This window comes from Typopeltis vanoorti, chromosome 15, assembly GCF_054136105.1.
Source record: "Typopeltis vanoorti isolate ZY-2024b chromosome 15, IOZ_Tvanoo_1.0, whole genome shotgun sequence".
Lineage (NCBI taxonomy): Eukaryota > Metazoa > Arthropoda > Arachnida > Uropygi > Thelyphonidae > Typopeltis > Typopeltis vanoorti.
In genome coordinates, this window is record NC_143563.1 from 61,824,113 (window position 1) to 61,844,002 (window position 19,890).

At 39.1% G+C, this 19,890-nt stretch overlaps 1 protein-coding gene and 1 pseudogene across 1 annotated transcript in view; both read left to right on the forward strand.

The window, feature by feature from the left end:
* Positions 1–19,890, forward strand: part of LOC150098801 (potassium voltage-gated channel subfamily KQT member 1-like) — a 388,359-nt gene that overhangs the window by 171,839 nt on the left and 196,630 nt on the right. The gene's annotated exons all lie outside the window — the stretch shown is intronic.
* LOC150098802 (U2 spliceosomal RNA) lies at positions 5,050–5,206 on the forward strand (annotated as a pseudogene).

Genomic DNA, 19,890 nt, shown 5'->3' on the forward strand with positions numbered 1-19,890 from the left:
CAGTTTGAAGAGCAAACTGAGAGTGATTTTATCATTAGATTTTAGATTAATTCAAAATCTTCTTAATGTGCTATATATTCGATAAACGTTTTACCTGTTATCAAGTTGTATTCTTAATTTTTCTTAATAATATAACTTACAAAAATAAATGTTCTTTTTGGAAAAACTAAACACCATTTTCGTTCTTAAAGATGTCAACTAGAAATGAACGTTATGAAGGCAATGTTTACGTTGTTGATGAGAATCAATCGACCGTGAGAGATGTTTACGTTGGTAGTTTAGAACTCGCCATTTTAAAAATTGGTGATTTTTATTATAATTTTTTTTTTCAATTAATGGTCATAGAAGTACTCAGTGAATTCGGAGATGCAATTTGATTGATATATAGAGGTAAGACTTTGATTTAGTTGCAATTTAGGAATTGTAGTGATTTCTGAAAAGAAAATACGTCATTGGATTTTAACGGTAGCTATCGCAGAAAAGCTAACTTGTGGAAAACTTTTCCAGTTGCATTCGATACAAAGGAGTGCATTTTGATTGAGATTCACTCAGCGAAAAGTAAGGTTTCGCTATTAATTCTCAGTTTTAGTAATTGACCAACCCCGAATCAAAACATACTAGACGTAATTATGACTGACATAGACACCGACGCCTTGATAGAAACACTAGACAAAGGTCTGGCGCTAAGCCTACTCAAAAAATTGCTAAAAAATTGAAGCGGAATGGCCAGGATACTTGAACATGTACTCCACAACGAGAGATGATGAGGAAAGCGAGGATACTGCTAATACAGAGGAAAAATTGGATTTGGTGGTCTCCAATTCCTCCCCCCCAGGATTAAGAAGAGACCCACCCGCGGAAAAAACGCAAAACACAGACGACAGAACACCACCCACAGATGAAGGTATGGAGGAAGACGGACACAACTCTGACCCTCCTGCCTCCACTAAATAGAAATTGCCTCCAATTATCTTAAGAGAAAAGAATAGGTGGACGGAACTAAGGGCCACTATGACTAGTCTACAGATAGCATACACTACAGCGAAGAATTTAGACGATGGTATCAAAATCCAACCCGCCACTATAATGGACTACCGCAGACTCACAAAGGAGCTAGACAATAAAGGTGTGCAATACCACACCTTCACCCTTGACTCCCAGAAGAGCCTGAAGGTGGTTCTCCGTGGAGTATCAGAGCACATACATACAGAAGACATAGCCGCCGATCTCTGCTACCAAGACCTACCACCCATCAAGGTCAGCAGAATGACCAGAGCAGACAAAAGTCCAATGCCACTCATCTTAGTAGAGATCCACCAGGCATATAAAAACATATATGACCTAACTTCAATTTGTGGGCTAAAAATCAGCCCAGAACCACTAAGAAAAAGAACCTCGTCAGGACAGTGCCACAGGTGCCAAAAGTATGGTCATGCCCAGAGATTATGTAAAGCAGAATACAAGTGCTTAAAATGCGGGGAGAGCCACCCCACATATACCTGCACCAAGCCAAAATCCACCCCGGCTTAATGTGCAAACTGCGGGGGCCCGCATCCAGCAAACTACAAAGGATGTATATAACACCCAAACAACAGACTATCTGCTCACTCTACTAATCTACAAAAACCAGTAGCTCCAACTCCTCAACCCTCCAGAGGTCGACAAAACACGATACAAAACCAACTGCCGCAACCAGAAGTCCCGATCGAAGCAAACCTCAATCGGCAGACAAAGTCCTACGCAGATGTAGTCCGCTCAACAAAGACCACTCAGGAGCAATACAACCCAAATTTAGCAGCCGTCATCACAAACTCCCTTGCAAATATGCTGCAAGACTTCAGCAAATCTCACCCCACATCGGACTCCAGAAAAAAATTTCTACAAGAAACCCAATCCATCCTAGCAGCTCTCATAAATGCATAAAAATAAAAGCACTCCAGTTTCCCTACAGATCATCGCTTGGAACGTCAACGGACTTAGAAACAAGATTCTGGAACTCCAAGAGTTTGCACTAAGATACAACCCAGACATCATCTTAATAAACGAATCCCACTTAAGACCAGCAGACAACCCCAAAGTTAGAGGATACCTCCTCCACAGAAATGACAGAATAAACTACAGAGGCGGAGGCACCGCCATTTTCATAAAAAACACATCGATCACCACTCTGTAACCAGCCCCTCAACCGAAAATCTAGAGCTCACAGGAATAGTAGTACCCACTACCTCAGCTGGGAAACTAACACTTTATGCAGCTTACAACCCTCCATCAAAGAATCTACTACATTCAGATCTAGATGCCGTCCTAGGCAATAAAGATCAGGTCATCATTGCCGGTTATCTAAACGCGAAACACCCGGCATGGAACAGTAAAACCAGCTACTCCAGTTCAAATTATGCAGTGGTGGCAGGCCCTGCAGAACCAACACATCATAGTACGTATGGCACAGCCGACATACTTGACATTGCTATCTTACAAAATATTAAGCTACAGTATAGCTTAATATTTTGTAATATAGCAATATATTCGATTGTGACATCCGATCACAATCGAATCCTGCTCCAGCTGGGAAAGCAAGAACAACTGCTGCCTCCTCCCCACTCCTTCATCTCATGGAAAAAACTAACAGAAGTACTATCAGAACACATTGGACCTGTCCCTCACATCAGATCCATAAAACAGATTGAAAATGCGGTCAGAAGCCTGACCCAGCGGATCAACACAGCCATAAAGGTTGTCACCTCTACCAAAGCTACTCTTAAGCCAAACCGACTACCAGAAGACATCATGGATTTAATTAGGAACAAAAACAAAGCAAGGAAAAGGTACCACAACACCCGTGCACCCCAGGACAAAAAGATCCTCAATAAACTGAACAATGAAGTTAGAGAAGCACTTAAAGCTCACAGGAACGAAACATGGGAAGCCAAACTAGCCTCTGTATCACCCTGCGAACACTCCATCTGGAACATATTAAGAAGTCTCAGAAACAAAAACAAATCTCTTCCCCCACTCAAGTCAGACATGGGACTAGTACACACGGAGAAAAAGCTGAAGAAATAGCAAAGAACCTAGAAAAACAGTGTAGCCCTACATACGACAACTTGGACTTCAAGCATGTCTATAAAAATCCACCTCCATGTCAGACATGCACTGAAAGTCACCGATACCTGCAACAACATACCTCCAAACACCTCACCAGAGGAAATCTATGAAGTTCTAAAGAAGCTAAAGAATAAAAAAGCCCCTGGCCCAGATGGCATATCAAATAGAATAATTAAACTGCTGCCCCGAAGAGCTGTCGTATATCTCATCACCATAATCAACGCCATGTTCCGATTTAGCTATTTCCCCAGCTATTGGAAAGTCGCAGATGTGGTGCCAGTGCATAAACCAGGTAAAGATCCACACCTGCCTGAAAGCTATCGACCCATCATCCTAATCTCAAACTTAGGCAAAATTGGCGAAAAAATCATCCTCTCTAAACTCCAAGCCTCAGTAAATGAGTTAAATATCATTCCTAAGGAACAATTTGGCTTTAGACAACATCACAGTACTACTCAACAAATTCATAGGATAATTGAGTACATCACCACCGGTTACAATTGGCACCAGCACACTGGAGCAGTTTTCCTCTACATAGCGAAAGCTTTTGACAAGATATGGCACTTGGGATTACTACACAAACTCATTTCAGCAGGCATACTATCAAGTATCGTGCACCTAATTAAATCTTACCTCCAGGACAGACACATACAAGTCAAAATAAATGGTACAGTTTCAAGTCAGCGACGGATCTCTGCGGAAGTTTCCCAAGGTTCCCTACTGGCACCGATCTTATTCTCGATATATATGGCAGACATCCCACACAACCCAATGTCATCCATCTTAGCACTTTATGCGGATGACACAGCAGTACTTGCCAGATCTCCACGACCACATCTTGTCACTAAAAAACTGCAAGAAAACCTGCTACAACTAGAACAATGGTTCTCCAAATGGAGATTACAAGTGAATCCCCAAAGGAGTGTAGCGATACTTTTCACCAGAAGATTGGCAAATCCCATGGGGGACCTTTATCTATTCAACACCAAAATCCCCTGGCAAACAGAAACAAAATATCTTGGGGTAATTCTAGACAAAAGATTAACGTTCAACCCACACATCAAAGCCTTATGCGCGAAAGCATCTAAAACCATCGCACAACTTCACCCTCTAATAAATAGAAAAAGCAAACTAAATACCAGAATCAAAGTGCTCCTCTACCTGCTGACGATCCGCCCCATGGTGACATATGCATCTCCAGCCTGGAGCCACACATCCAACACCAACATCCTCAGGCTACAGAGAGTGCAAAATAGGTGTTTGCGCATGATATTGGATGCACCGTGGTTTGTAAGGAACGTCCAACTGCATAGAGATACAAACATCCCTTACATCTACTCCTTCCTACTAACTACAGCAGAAAAATTCTTCTCAAAGATCTCTACACACCCCAACGCTCTGGTTAAACAGGCAGCAAACTATGATGAAACTGACCTCTTCAAATACAAGAGGCCAAAAGCCATCCTGAATACTTGCAACAATGATTAATCTCCGTCCCCCCCCCCACCCACCAGGGCGAGCTCTCAGCTCATAAATCTTTCCTTCAATTCATCCTCCCTATCAGACAACGGGGAATAAAAGCATCTTGCTTCACCCTTCTGGCCAATGATGTTATGTTATGTTAAACCACTTTCAGGAAGAGTTTGATGAATCGACCAGTGAGATGCGGTGATTGATTCATTCAATCCAATTACCCTTGGAGGGTAATGGATGGCAATGCTGTAGCCAATGAAGTTCTAACTGAGGCTCGGCTATTGCTGTTACCCTCCTGCCATGATCAGAGCTTTAATAGCTCAATAACACCTTATCCCTACACCGTTCTCTACAGATAACGGGGAACATGAAAAGCATTCTTGCTTCGCCCCTTTAAGCCAGTCCTTATAATAATGTTTACGTTTCTTTGTTTGCAAGTATCGAAACGTTTCTTGAATCTGGCGTTGAATAATCGCTTCTCGGCCTTTTGGCTAAGATCAAAGTTTAGTTTCTGTTCTTACAAAGTTTTCGAGCTAAGTGAAAGTGTAGCGTCTGTTCTTTCCAGTTGATATCAGATACGGGTCCCATAGGGACTCGAGATATCAAACTATCTAAGTACAGACACTTTAAACCCCAGACTGGGGTAAAAGAAAACACGAGATAGGGATAAGGACTTTATAGGCTTTCCCCTCCAGGCAATCTTCCAACGGTGACATCTGTGGTTCCTCGTGTCCAGACCCTCGGATTTGAGGTGGATACTTCAACGCCAGCAAGGAAGATATCAGGAGCTATTATGAACTATGTAGGAGCTGAAAGCATATACAGTATTTGGGTTTACCCTCTGTGGTAGTGGAAGGTACCAAGCAGTTGTCAAGAACATAGCAACCAGAAATAAGCCACTTGGCGGCTTCGAATGTGGAGAAATAAAAATTTCTCCTTTCATGGTAGGGAGCATCTTAAAAATGCTCAAAATACAAAGATTGCCCCTAGAATATGCGGAGAATGAAGACATCATTCGAAGCGTGTTCTCAAAGTAAGTGGGGGGACGTAAAGGAAATTCAGATTCTTAACGATGCTGACAACCCAGAGTGGAAATCAGGGGGAAGTAAACATCTCCCTTGAGATGAAAACTGAAGTTCCCAACTTCATTCTCATAGGATCTGCCAGGGTAATGGTAAACTACCCTGGGGTGAAAAAGCAATGTTTCAGGCGTGGTGCCTTCAGTCATCTTGGGACAGACTGCCCTCGACTAAAATTCAAAAAATTGTCTTAAAACAGGTCATACACTAGATATAAATGTAAAGCAGCTTGCCTCAAATGTGGTGCCATAGACCACAAAGTGGACACCTACCCATGCAGAAAGGATGGGAGGTATCATAAGGCCAACAACAACTACGACAGAACAAGAGTCGGAAAACCCAGACTTTCCAACTCTAAATGAGGCATACGGCAAAACAATGACCGAAGAAGAGAAGGCAGCCTCCACAGAAACCTCAGCATCCAAACCTAAGGAAGAGAAGAAGCGAGGCACACACGAAAAAGAAACAGCTAAAAAACAAGCTGCCACAAATGATGAAACTGCTGCAGAAGAAGAAGAAGAGAAAGAAGATGAAACTGAAAGCATGGAGACAAACAACACCCCTTTCAAAAGACCAATCAATCCAGAGGAAATGGAAACAAAATCAGATGAACCTGAAGAAGCAGATATTGTCCACCAGGATCCCCCCTCATGCGAAAGCAGGAAAGACGCTGAGGCATCTGTTAAAAGAAACCCCTATGCTATCAGAAAAGTTCCAGAATGCAATAGCAAAAATAGGAGACCCTGTACTCATGCTCACAGGCCAAAAAGGCCCTAAAGTTGTGAGTGTGAAATGGGGGTGACCTATACATAGAAGACATGAGTGAGGTCACTCCAGAACAGATAATTGCAGTTCTGGATATAGAGGAAGAGGCAGAATTAGCGTTCTTCAGAACTCTCCAAATGATAACTTTGGCCAAGGGTGGGAGGTTGGCAGATGAAATATTGACAACACACAACAAGAGGAAGTAGACCTAGTCAACTCCTTGTACAGTCTTCAAGTCCACACACTAGGGGTGGACCTGAGAACCCGAGCGGTGAAGGCCTACAGCGAGACGGTGCAGCTCCTTCTGAGCTGCATCACTTGGGCCAGGTCCTTCCCCCCACCTTCTAAGTTCACCTTTCTATTCTCTTTCCAGACTTTTCTGTAGGTTTACTATCTCTGTACGTTATTCATGTTAAGTTTTCTAGTTTTTGTTACATGTTTCCTTTTCAGGATTTTTCCTTTTTTCTAAAGTGAAAAATCAACGACCGTTTTAGAAACACCCCTGGGGGAGGGGGTGGGGTAAACAACTAAAACAGGTCAGCTGAGGCCTCTTTTACCTACTCTATCACTATGCACTCTATCTTTATTTCCTCTCCTACTATCTGCTGAATCTCAGCATCTATTTCACTCCGCAGGCCGATGATGAGATTTTGTTGAACTCACAAAATATATCTTCTTCCATAAATAAAAAAACTTTAACACGCTTTATGAGAGACGTAATGGACAGTTTCAATAATATGTGTAATGTTTCTACCAATTTTTGAATGGTATTCTTTTAGAAAGCTCTGGTATTTTGTGATTACACTTTTTAGCACGATGATGGACGCATTCAGAGTTTTATAAGTTTACTACAGTGCTTTCTGTCAGTATAATTGCAGGATAGACGGGCATTTTTTATTGTTATACTATTTTCTATGATTACGTACGTCTAAATTAGATGTACGAAGTGAATAAAGCATTGCATTAATACAAAAGTTTCTAGCTCTTGGTGGTGAATTATATATATAAGTATATATATACGAGCTAAAAATAAAACAAACCTTTTTTTTTCGTCTGTTACAACGACACGTTGATGGCTATTTCTGAAAACAATAAAGCGGAATTTTCTTCAATATTCGACAAAACACGTGACCGCTTTATTTGGGATGTTTCCAAAACATTTAACGAAAATTATGAGTTTTCTGTTCTGCTTTGATAGTGCAGGTAGAGACACAGGGGGTGGAGGGGGCGACTGTGTGGTGTTATGCAGATCATCTCTTTGTATTATAATTATATTATCGGATGTGTTGATGATATTATACGCACAGATAGCGATTAGGCTTAAAACAATGAAAAAGTATTTCTACGATACTACACAAGATTCTCCAGTTATTTTCGTGTGAAAATGGGGTTTGATAAGGAAAGTTAGATATCCCTAAAGCTATCTGTAATGCTCAGGGGAAAAAATAGACAAGAAGATCTTCAGAATGTACTGTAGGACAGCTGCAACTACTTGATTTAGTGTTATTACTTTTCCCCCCAACCAAGAGGGATGTCCGATGGCAACGATCCCAAGGCTCTTTCGGAAGTGTTGGCGCACATTAACTCACTTTAGGGTTCGTGAGTGAGAAATTGTCAAGGTGAATTCTGGGGTACTCACTCTCTCTTCACGATATACCGGCCATGGGAATTATCTGTCGACCTTTACTGGCATACGGTGCACCAGTCAGTAGTTTTGTGTAGTTTGCAGCAGTTCCAGATGCTGTCTGCATATGAATGTGTATTATGAATGCCCCGAGGTTAAATGAATAATATTATTAGGATGTGAAGAATTATTGCACATCATTTTAATATGAATTTTATTATTTTGATAGCTATGAAACCAATATTTTTATGTCTATTAATTGTGCGAGTTCTTTTGGCGGGTTTGTCTGTTATTAATTCACTATTATGATTACTATTCCACTGGTAATTCTCTTTATAGTTAAAAAAAAGAAAGATAAAACACTGTTAAGGACCTACACATAGGTTGAATCGTAACGATGAAAATGTCAATTAACTGAAAAATATAATTATCAACTTTCAATGACAAAAACCATCTTGGAAGATAGCCCCGGTTTTTTTTTTTTTCACTGTGGATTCTCAATTGGGATATCCTAACATTCAACTTAGTTGTGATGTAACTTGAATGACCAATTACTATTACGCTATGTGAATAGCAAAGCTCTCGAATGCGTTTACTATTTTCATGAAAAGCTTCGAAAGAATGTAAATGGTTCTATTGCTCAGTTTTATGAAACATCCTCTCCTAATGCCCAGTCATATCTGCTTCAGCTAACTATTGAGGCAGTAGCTTTCCGACAAGTACTTATAATGATCAGCTACCGATCCCTACTTATAATCTTTTGATAATATCATTTTTCAAATATATTGTTGCTAATTGGAACAAAGAAAACCGCGTGCCAACTCTGATCGAATCGAATTGTTTTCAGGGAAAAAAAAAAAGAAAGAAAGAAAACTGTACTGAACGATATTTATTTTAATTGAAAAGTAGAATTATATATATATATATATATATATAATTCTATATAATATATACAATATTCACGGATATTAAGACAATATCAAATTTGTCCTTATAAGGACTGGCTTAAAGGGGTGAAGCAAGAATGCTTTTCATCTTCCCCGTTATCTGTAGAGGACAGTGTAGGGATAAGATGTTATTGGGTTATTAAAGCTCTGATCATGACAGGAGGGTAACAGCAATGGCCGAGCCTCAGTTAAAACTTCACTGGCTAAAGCATTGCCATCTGTTAAGGTAAAGCCGTCTCTAAAAATTCGGACGATCCCTAGGCCACTCAATCGTGGGCGAAAGACCGTCCATCTCAGCGTTGGGTTCACTCAGTAATGGCCTTCCACACACACACACCACCACAACCGAGCAGAACCGCTCATATTCCGAAGAAAAGCATTCACCGACTAAACCCCTAGGCGGACCGTGCCGGAGAACACTTTCCCCGGAGACTCAAATTGCTCCCTTAAGGCAAAACCTTAAGAGAGTGACTCAATCTCTCGAATCTCTGCGCCTCAGGGGGGGAACAGCAACAGCCGAACCTCAGTTAAACTTCATTGGTACAGCATTACCATCCATTACCCTCCAACACTATGGTGTCCTAGCAAACAAGAGTATGGTGTACTATCAAATATGTCCTTATAAGGACTGGCTTAAAGGGGCGAAGCAAGAATGCTTTTCATCTTCCACGTTATCTGTAGAGGACAGTGTAGGGATAAGGTGTTATTGAGCAATTAAAGCTCTGATCATGGCAGGAGGGTAACAGCAATAGCTGAGCCTCAGTTAGAATTCTAATTTTAACTGATTAGTTAGAATTAGAACTAACTGAGTTAGTTCTAATTCTAACTAATCATTCAATCAATGGCCTTATTCAATGAATAAGGCCATCCATTACCCTCCAATGGTATTGGATTGAATGAATCAATCACCACATCTCACGGTCGATTGATCCATTCTTCTCCGAACCTACCATATCAAATGTGTCCTTATATCCTTATAAGGACTGGCTTAAAGGGGAGAAGCAAGAATGCTTTTCATCTTCCCCGTTATCTGTAGAGGACAGTGTAAGGATAAGGTGTTATTGAGCTATTAAAGCTCTGATCATGGCAGGAGGGTAACAGCAATAGCCGAGCCTCAGTTAGAACTTCATTGGCTACAGCATTGCCATCCATTACCCTACAAGGGTATTTTGGATTGAATGAATCAATCACCGCAACTCACGGTCGATTGATTCCCTTATCAAATGTCCTTATAAGGACTGGCTTAAAGGGGCGAAGCAAGAATGCTTTTCATATTCCCCGTTATCTGTAGAGGACAGTGTAGGGATAAGGTGTTATTGAGCAATTAAATTAAAGCTCTGATCATGGCAGGAGGGTAACAGCAATAGCCGAGCCTCAGTTAAAACTTCATTGGCTACAGCATTGCCATCCATTACCCTCCAAGGGTATTGGATTGAATGAATCAATCACCGCATCTCCCTTTTCAAATGTGAAAGCATGGCATACATATATGATTATTAAAGATGTTAGAAATAATTAGGTGTGTACTTATATGAGTATGTTTCTCTGTGTATATAAATATATATTATATATAAATATATTATGTTTATATATATTTTAATAAAATAAAAATCTTAAATAGAATTTAATAATCACAATATGAAATGTCTTTATTGATTTATAACTATTAATAAAGTTAGAAAGAGTCGAAATATATATACAGTATATACACACACACACACACACACACACACACATATATACACTAACCTGAAGCATTCGTTTGTGTTTTCAACTACGCTTTAGCGCGATAACCAGTCACTTGAGATTGATTTATATTTAATTTTATTATTATTATTATTATTATTATTATTATTATTATTATTATTATTATTATTATTTTGTTAGGACTATCAAATAAATAGTGACTATTGCCTTGTATATTTGATTCCACTAACAATTTCTCTTTGAAAGTGACAATGACCGAAAAAACTTCTATCTTAGAAAAAAAATAAAAAATAAAAATAAGAAAAAAAGAAACATGACTTGTTTGTCGAACAAAACTTTTGTTATATTCAGCAACAACAAAAAAGAACGTTCTGTAGAATAATTTTAAGATATTTTAATTCACAGCATGATACTGGGTTGAGGCTTATTTTACGCTTCTCTAAAAGTTTTATTTTTTTCTAGTTTCCTAAACAACAAAGAGATTCATCAGGAAATAAGGAAAGTTAAAATGCTTATTACAATCTACTGAATTATGATGTGCTATGTTTTGTTTCGTATTATTCAAAAAAAGACTGACTTAAAAAAGATTTTAATATAATTTTATTAGAAAAAAATATTTTATACTATTCTTTAAACATTTTAAGACTAGAATAAAACAGATGGTTACCAGTAGCATTATTCAAAGAGAAAAACACGATTTACAAATTGAATCTGCTGTTTGTTGAAAAAATTAGAAATGCACTTTGATTTTCTAATTTAATTAAGGCATAAATAAAATATATTCATATAATAATATATGATGTTATATTAGTATTTAGAAATTCTTATATTTTCCTTTATTGCTTTAAAATATTTTAGTTATATATAAAATCATTCCCACACCATATATTTATTCTAAAATTATGTTTTAAATTGACAAATAATAGTAATAATTTAATTAAATGTTATAAATGACAAATTGTTTTGCAATATGTGTAAGGAATTGCATGGAAATATTTATTTATAGTGGTTTTCTTTAAAAGTAAGTAAATAAATATACAATTTTAAGTACTTAAAATTTACAATTTTAAGTACTTAAAATTGGCTCAAAGAATTATTTCAATTCTAATGAGAAATACTTCGTTCTATTTTAATTCCTATTCTTGTATGTGAAATGGCTTTCTTTCAACGCAATTGCTTTTAGCAATAAAATTGTGAATATTAAATTAAATGTTCTTAATTTTTGGAAGAAATCGCTTCAGAAGGTGAAATTGCTATTACTATTATTACTTGATACCTCCAAGTAGTCCAAAGAATCCAGTATATCAATGAAAATGATAGTTATTGTAATATCGTTAAGTAGTTAGTGGAAGTGTATTTGACTCGCTCTGATGCTTCAAGGGTTTCTCAATGAAATATGTTGAAAAAGTACACGAGCAACACACAAACACTCCTGCCCACCATAGACACACTAGACACCTCTATACAATTACAATAATAAAATTTACACGCGCACAACCCCTTTTTTTTTAATTCTAAGATGTATTCTATTTCTCTTTATACTTTAATCCAACAGGCTTGGTTGACTGAATGGATAACATATCAACATCCACTCTTCAGCTGATCAACTGGAGATCTAAAAAGACGTGAAAAAAAATCAGCTTTGGTCTCCAAGGCAGACTTTTTAGATTTATCTAACACATAGCCAACTATGGTACTAATACTAGGCTACTATAGATATTCAACCTCTCATGGACGTTACGGTTAAAAATAAATAAAAAAAATAATAATAATCTTCTTAACGTGGACTAAATAGCGTCACAGCCACATAACTTGGCTTCCCTTTTACGATATTTTTTTCCTTCTTAATTTAGAAAATAGTTGAATGCTTCTATGTTGGATCCGTCTTCTATTTGGTTTCATTGTTTCATTCTGCATGGTTTCCTATTTTTCTTAACTGCTGCCAATGATGAAGACATTTTTCTTGTAATGATGTTCAGCTTTTGTATTACTTTGTTTATCTATTTAGTTGAGGCGGTTTTTGAGGGGAAAGACTACTAACTGGTCTGTGATTGGTGATGCATGTGGATGTGTTGGCCTTTGTTGCTCCGTATGAATTTATCCTTTTAAAATGTTAAATGTCGCATATATCCGGTTGATTCTTTTACGAACTGTAATTCTTATGACCACGTAGCTGCTGTCTATTTTCTAATATAGGCGAGGCTGCTTGTAGATTTGTCACTTTTTCTTTGGACCAAATGATTCTTTGATTTTTTCTCTTTGTGTTTCTTTACTATCAGGATGTTTTTAGTTCTAGAAATTTTTGTTCCGACTCATTAAATAAAATTATCGCTTTCAGTGATATGCGCAATTTCGTTTGTTTTCAGGCTGTTCTTTGTTCAGTTTATAGACAATGCGATCGTGGTTGTGGCTATGGAAGAAACAGAATATTTCTTTCTGTAGTAAAATATTACGCCTAGTCATTCAATCTCAAATTGTCGTTCTAACTTCGGATTGCTATTTGAAGTTTTCTGTTCATTTTTTTGTAAATCAACTTATTGTGCTTGTACATATTTCCACTTTTTTTTTAAATCACTCAGTTATTTGGGTGTTGGACATGACTTCTCCTTAATGGCATAGTTTTATTGTTTTCATATTCCTCAGCAGTGCTTGCTGGTGAAATGTCAATAGGCTTCTGGTTTATTAGATCTATACATGAGGGAGTATGTGTATTTTAATAAACAAATTTACCGTTTTTTGCAAGCTGAAAAAATTGAGTTACTATGAGAAAAAAATCTTTCTTCTTGGTTCTATGAATGACTACCTTAACCATCCCCCCCCCACACACACACACCAAAAAAAAAAAAAAAGAAGAAAACACCTAGTATTAACTTTTACCGACGCTCCATCGAGACTAGCAATTTCTTCGAAAACCACACATACTCCCTCATGTCGACAACAATCAATTATTGGTGCGATAGCAATATTACATTACTTGGAAATTATTATAGAACAAAGTAGCTTCCCATTGTTCTCCTTGTCCAGTAGTATTCTATTCTGTTCTATGTACTGTATATGTGTTCAGGGGACCAGATTGCCTGTTTTGAGGGACGAAAAAACCTCCACCTCTGTGTGAGACTGGCTAACTCACCTTTAGTCGACAGAAACCAGATAAAGGTTCCTCACATCACTGACGGGAATCGAACCTAAGTCTTTCCAAAAAGGGCTTCGCTGAAACCAGCTGGGCTGCGGAGGCTCAACCTCCGGTTTATAACGCAGTAATCTTGCGTATTCAGTTGGGTAGTATTGGACACCGCCTTTCAAATCTAAACCAGCTTATGACCGCTGGTACATTAATATCAACCGGAGATGCATGTCAGTGGTGCAGTACCTTTAAAACATTCAGAAATCGGATCACTGTTTGCCGCGTTTTTAGTTATTTCTGCCGTTATGCAAGTGGTCACACGAATTCCTGCAGTTCTAGTGTTTTTGGTGAGGCCGTTGGCATTCCAGGCTGCAATTAGAAGCGAGTTAGGCTTTACTTTTGATTTATTCATTATTGAATGATGTCAGTATGGAATGGGTTCCTTGCAGGAATCTGTTTTTGGAGGATGGAGTTCGGTTTGTTCTGCTGAATTCCTGCAGCATAGTGGCTACCGAGGCAGTCATAAATAATAATTTCATCCTTATATCCTTATAAGGACTGGCTTAAAGGGGCGAAGCAAGAATGCTTTTCATCTTCCCCGTTATCTGTAGAGGACAGTGTAGGGATAAGGTGTTATTGAGCTATTAAAGCTCTGATCATGGCAGGAGGGTAACAGCAATAGCCGACCCTCAGTTAGAACTTCATTGGCTACAGCATTGCCATCCATTACCCTCCAAGGGTATTGGATTGAACGAATCAATCACCGACTGTTTAAGTAAAGGTGAAGTCTCAAAAAATCGGACGATCTCTAGGCCACTCCATAGTGGGCGAAAGACCGTCCATATCTCAGCGTTGGTTCCACTCAGTGAAGGGTTCCCCCACCACAGAGCAGACCCGCTCAAATTCCGAAGAAAATCATTCACCGACAAAGCCCCTCAGCGGGCCGTGTCGGAGAACACTTTCCCCGGAGACTCAAATAAATTGCTCCCTTAAGGCAAAAACTTTAAGAGAGCGAACTCAAAAACTCTCGAATCTCATCGCCCAAGGGGGTAACAGCAACAGCCGAACCTCAGTTAAACTTCATTGGTAGAGCATTGCCATCCATTACCCTCCAAGGGCATTAATCACCACATCTCACGGTCGACTGATTCAGGCCATACCAATAATACCAACAATTTCATTCTTAAAAGAACTGGGCGATGGACTGAGTCCTTGACTCTTTATCCCGTCATCTGAATGAAGAAAATCTCTGTGGATGAAGTATATTATTAAGCTAAAAAGCCCTAGTCATGGCTGGGTAACGGCAATAGCCGAGCCTCAGTTAAAACTTCATTGGCTACAACATTGCCATTTGTTACCCTGGAAATCCTGGTTAGTAAGTAAAGGGTAAAATCTCAAAAAATCGGACGATCTCTAGGCCACTCCATAGTGGCCTAGAGATCGTCCGTATCTCAGCGTTGGTTCCACTCAGTGACGGGCTCCCCGACCACTGAGCAGAACCGCTCAAATTTCGAGGAAAATAATTCACCGGCAAGAACCCCTCAGCGGGCCGTGCCGGAGAACACCTTCCCCGGAGACTCAAATTGCTCCCTTAAGCCAAAAACCCTAAGAGAGCGAACTCAAAAACTCATCACCCAGGATAACAGCAACAGCCGAACCTCAGTTAACTTCCTTGGTTCAGCATTGCCATTTGTTACCCTGGAAATCCTAAAAAGGACTTTCACGTAATAATATGCCTCTCCCAATAAAATTTCATGAACAAAAAGAATTATTTTAATAACCCTATAACGAAAAAATATAATGGCGTAAAAAGTAGAACTTAAAATATTAAATTTTTTTTCAACTGTTTCTAAAAATTCTTAGGAATTTCTAGAAAAAATTATATATAACAAAAAATTGTATTATCGTATAAGTAAACAGAATAGAGAAAAAATATAATTTTTTCTCAAGTACAATTTGTGTTCTGACAAAGCGAAAAAACTCGTTACATCCAGAGAATTGCTTGGACTTTCATTTCTCAGACTGTTAATTTCTTTCATTTGAGTGTATCTTCGCTGTATACGTTCATCATCAGACAGATTTATCTCATGTGTGTGTTTTCCCCTCAGCAACCCAGTTGTTAGTGGGTACTTTACTAGGAAATTATTATAAAACAAAGTGGTTCCCCTTTTGTTCAGGGAAAAAAAAAATTCTGTTTCCGTGTAATATTGCTTAAAATCACTGCGCATGTCCACTTTTTATTCTGCAGAACTAAAATTTTCTTCTTCGTCCAACAGTATTCGATGTCTGTAGAGAGAGAGAGAGAGAGAGTGTGTGTGTGTGTGTGTGTGATGAGATATAATGGTGTAAAAAGTTAAAATTAAAAAGTTAAAAGTCATGAGGCGGTTTGTCTGTTTTCGACGAAAAATCCGAACATTTAAAAATATCATTTTTAGTATCATTGCATTTAAAATATCGATATTCTTGTAACACACACACAATAAAATAAAGTTCCCTTCAGTATTGGTCTCTGCAAAATTTCTTTTACAGAGAAATCAGTTAAAAGTTGAAAATATCTCATTCATTGAATACATGTGTAACTCTTAGTTTAAACATCAGCTGTATACTAATCGCCCCCCCCCGTGCTGAGATCGCTTCAGCAACTACATCATGCAGTAATTCTCTCATTGACTTGGATATCTTACGATTATTCTTTGGAAGGAAGAACTGAGGGAGACTGGCTTTATTCAGAATTCCAGTCAGGCTAAAATAAATTGTCCTTTTAAAACTTTCATTTAAATCTACGGAAAAAAACCCCGAAAATTGAATGATTTCGTTCTCATTGCTAATTGTATTTATATTTATTTATGCAAATTTTTAGTCTTTATAATAATATAATATAATATAATATGAAATGAATGCAAATTAAAAGCAATGTGATAGGCTTTTATTTATTTATTTATATTTATGCAAATTAAATTTTTAGTCTTTATAATAATAATTTGTGAGTTCAACAAAATTCATCATCGGCCTGTAGAGTAAGATAGGCTGAGAGTCAGCAGATAGTAGGAGAGGAAAATAAAGATAGAGTGCATGGTGGTAGAGTAGGTTAAAGAGGCCTCAGTTGACCTGTTTTAGCTGTTTGCCCCCCCCCAGGGGCGATTGTAAAACGGTCGTTGATTTTTCACTTTAGAAAAAGGAAAAATCCTGGAAAGGAAAACAGGTAACAAACAAAAATAAACATAAAATCTGGGAAAGAATAGAAAGGTAAACTTAGAGGTGGGGGAAGGATCTGGCCCGAGTGATGCAGCTCACAAGGAGCTGCACCGCCTCGATGTAAGCCTTCGCAGCTCGGGTTCTATCAGACCGACCCCGACCTCTGTGAACTGTATAGAGAGAATAGTGTTTAGCCAAAAATTATTCGTTGGTGAGCTTCACAATCTCCGAGATCAAATGCTCTTCCTGACCTTTTTTATTCGGACGAGAGTGTCATCCAGCGTCATTGTTTCTTCCTTTTTTAGGTCCAAGAAACCATATAGCTGTTCTGGAGTGAGCCTGCTGATGTCTTTAATGAGGAGATCTCCCCATTCGAACATTAAGACTTTATGATTTGTCTTAGTTGAGATGAGGAGCCAAGGTTCCCCTAGATTTTCTATTGCTGTTTGGAGTTTTGGTGAAGTTTCAGGATCTCCGATGAAGGCATTCATCATTGCCTCCCCGACTGTTCCGCCGAGAGTGTCTTTGTCGTGTGATTTGTCCATAACTTCTTTTTTGTTATGGAAGGTTTCCTCTATCTCTGACTCATCTGATGGAATTATATTAGCTGGTTTGGGTTTCTTAGTTTCTTCTTCTTCTGGGCTCATTGGTCGTTTTGCTATGTTGTTGCTAGCTTCCATTTTTTTTACTTCTGTGTCATCATTCTTATTTTCTTCAGTTTGCTTGTTGGGAATTTTCTTTGTGTTATGCTTCTTCTTCTTGTTTTTTCTTCCTTCTGGATTTTGCTTGGCGGCATCTTCAGTTTCTAAAGGTGGAGATCGAAGGACAGGGAAGTCTTCTTGCTCTATGTTTTCAGGCTTCTCTACTGAGGTGACTGTGACTGGTATAATAGCACCTCCCATCCTTTCTGCATGCGTTCTTGATGGGCAGGTGTTAATTTTGTGGTCCTTGGACCCGCATTTGAGGCAGGCCATGAGACATTTGTCCAGTGCATGACTTGTTGTTAGGCAGTTTTTGCATGCCAGTTTTGGGTAGTTTGCTCCTAGATGGTCGAAGGATCCGCATCGGAAGCATTGCCTCTTTACGCCAGGGTAATTTACCATTACCCTAGCGGATCCGATGACGACGAAGTTTGGAACCGCTGTTTTCATCTCGAGCGAGATCTTTACTTCTCCCGACTTCCATTGTGGGTTGTCTGCATCGTTTAAGACTTGTATGTTGCGGACAACACCCCATTTTCCGAACACTTCGTGGATAACGTTTTCGTTATCCACTTTGTATATACTCCAAGGGGAATCTGGGGATTTTAAGCATTTTGATAATGCTCCCCACCATGAACGGGACAATTTCCTTTCCATTACATTGAAAGCCTTCAAGCAATTTGTCTCTAGGTCTCTAGTCTCATCGCTCCTTACTACGACTTGGTATCTGCCACTACCGAAGGGAGTGAATCCAAAAATCTCGTTCGCACCGACGCAGTCAATTTTGGCTTTAGCCAAAAGTCGGGGTCGTAGATCGGCGTCAGTTTCGATGCCAAGAGTCCGCGTGCGCGGCAAAATATTAGCCATAGCTGGTGAGGGGGGGGGGCTAGCTATTCCCACCACCCACTGTTTGATTTTTCCCCAGTCAGGGGTTTACGAAGATCTATAAATTTCTGATTAAATATCGTGAGCCCCGATAGGACTCGTACCGATATCAACGGTAAAGAACAAATACTACAGTTTGGTCTTAGCCTGCTAAGCTGGTAAGAATAGAAACTTTCAAAAATACTAATCACACTACAGAAATGATCCTGTGAAGTATAATAATAATAATTTGTGAGTTCAACAAATCTTCATCATCGGCCCGTAGAGTAAGATAGGCTGAGAGTCAGCAGTAGTTGGAGAGGAAATAAAGATAGAGTGCATAGTGGTAGAGTACGTTAAAGAGGCCTCAGTTGACCTGTTTTAGCTGTTTGCCCCCCAGGGGCGTTTCTAAAACGGTCGTTGATTTTTCACTTTACAAAAAGGAAAAATCCTAAAAAGGAAACATGTAACAAAACAAACAAAAAAAAGTACAGAGAAAAGCAAAAATTGAAAGGTAAACTTAGAGGTGGAGGAAGGATCTGGCCCGAGTGATGCAGCTCACAAGGAACTGCACCGCCTCGCTGTAAGCCTTCGCCGCTCGGGTTCTCAGGTCCTCCCCCACCTGTGATAGCTGAAACCGGTGAAGCTGTGTACAGAAACCCCACAAGGTGGTTACTGTGTCTTTCTTTTGTTGTGGGCAGTTATTATTCTTTTGGCCACCTCACTTCCCTTGGCCATATCTAGTTTGCAGAGAGCTATGAAGAACGCCGAAGCTGCCTCCTCGTCTAAAGCCTGGGATACCTCTACTTGCTCAGGGGTGATTTTGCTGATGTCATCAACGAAGATGTCACCCCATTTTGCGCTGACGATGTCAGATCCATGTTTCCCTGTGAGGAGGAGTTCAGGTTCTCCTATTTTTTTCATCGCTTTTAATTTTTCCGACACCCCTGGGATACCTCTAATGAGATGGCATAGAGTCTCCCCTGCTTTTGCGTGAGGGACTTCTGGGTGGGCGATCTCAGATACTTTTGCTGTTTTGGGCATTACCAACTCTTCTTCCTGTGGGCTTAATGGCCGTTTGGAGGTGTTGGTATTCACCTCCATCTTTCCTTCTTCTATATTAGTATTGATGGTTTCAATAACGACTGTTTCTTCTTGTTGGATTTTACTGCTTGTGGAAGTTTTTTTCCCCTTACAGTTTTTCTTAGACGTGGAGGTATGGATTTCTGTTATATCAGGAGCAGCCTCGAAAGGAGGAGAAGCTTCCTGTGCTGGGTCATTTCCATTGCTTGGTGGAGTTGCTGGC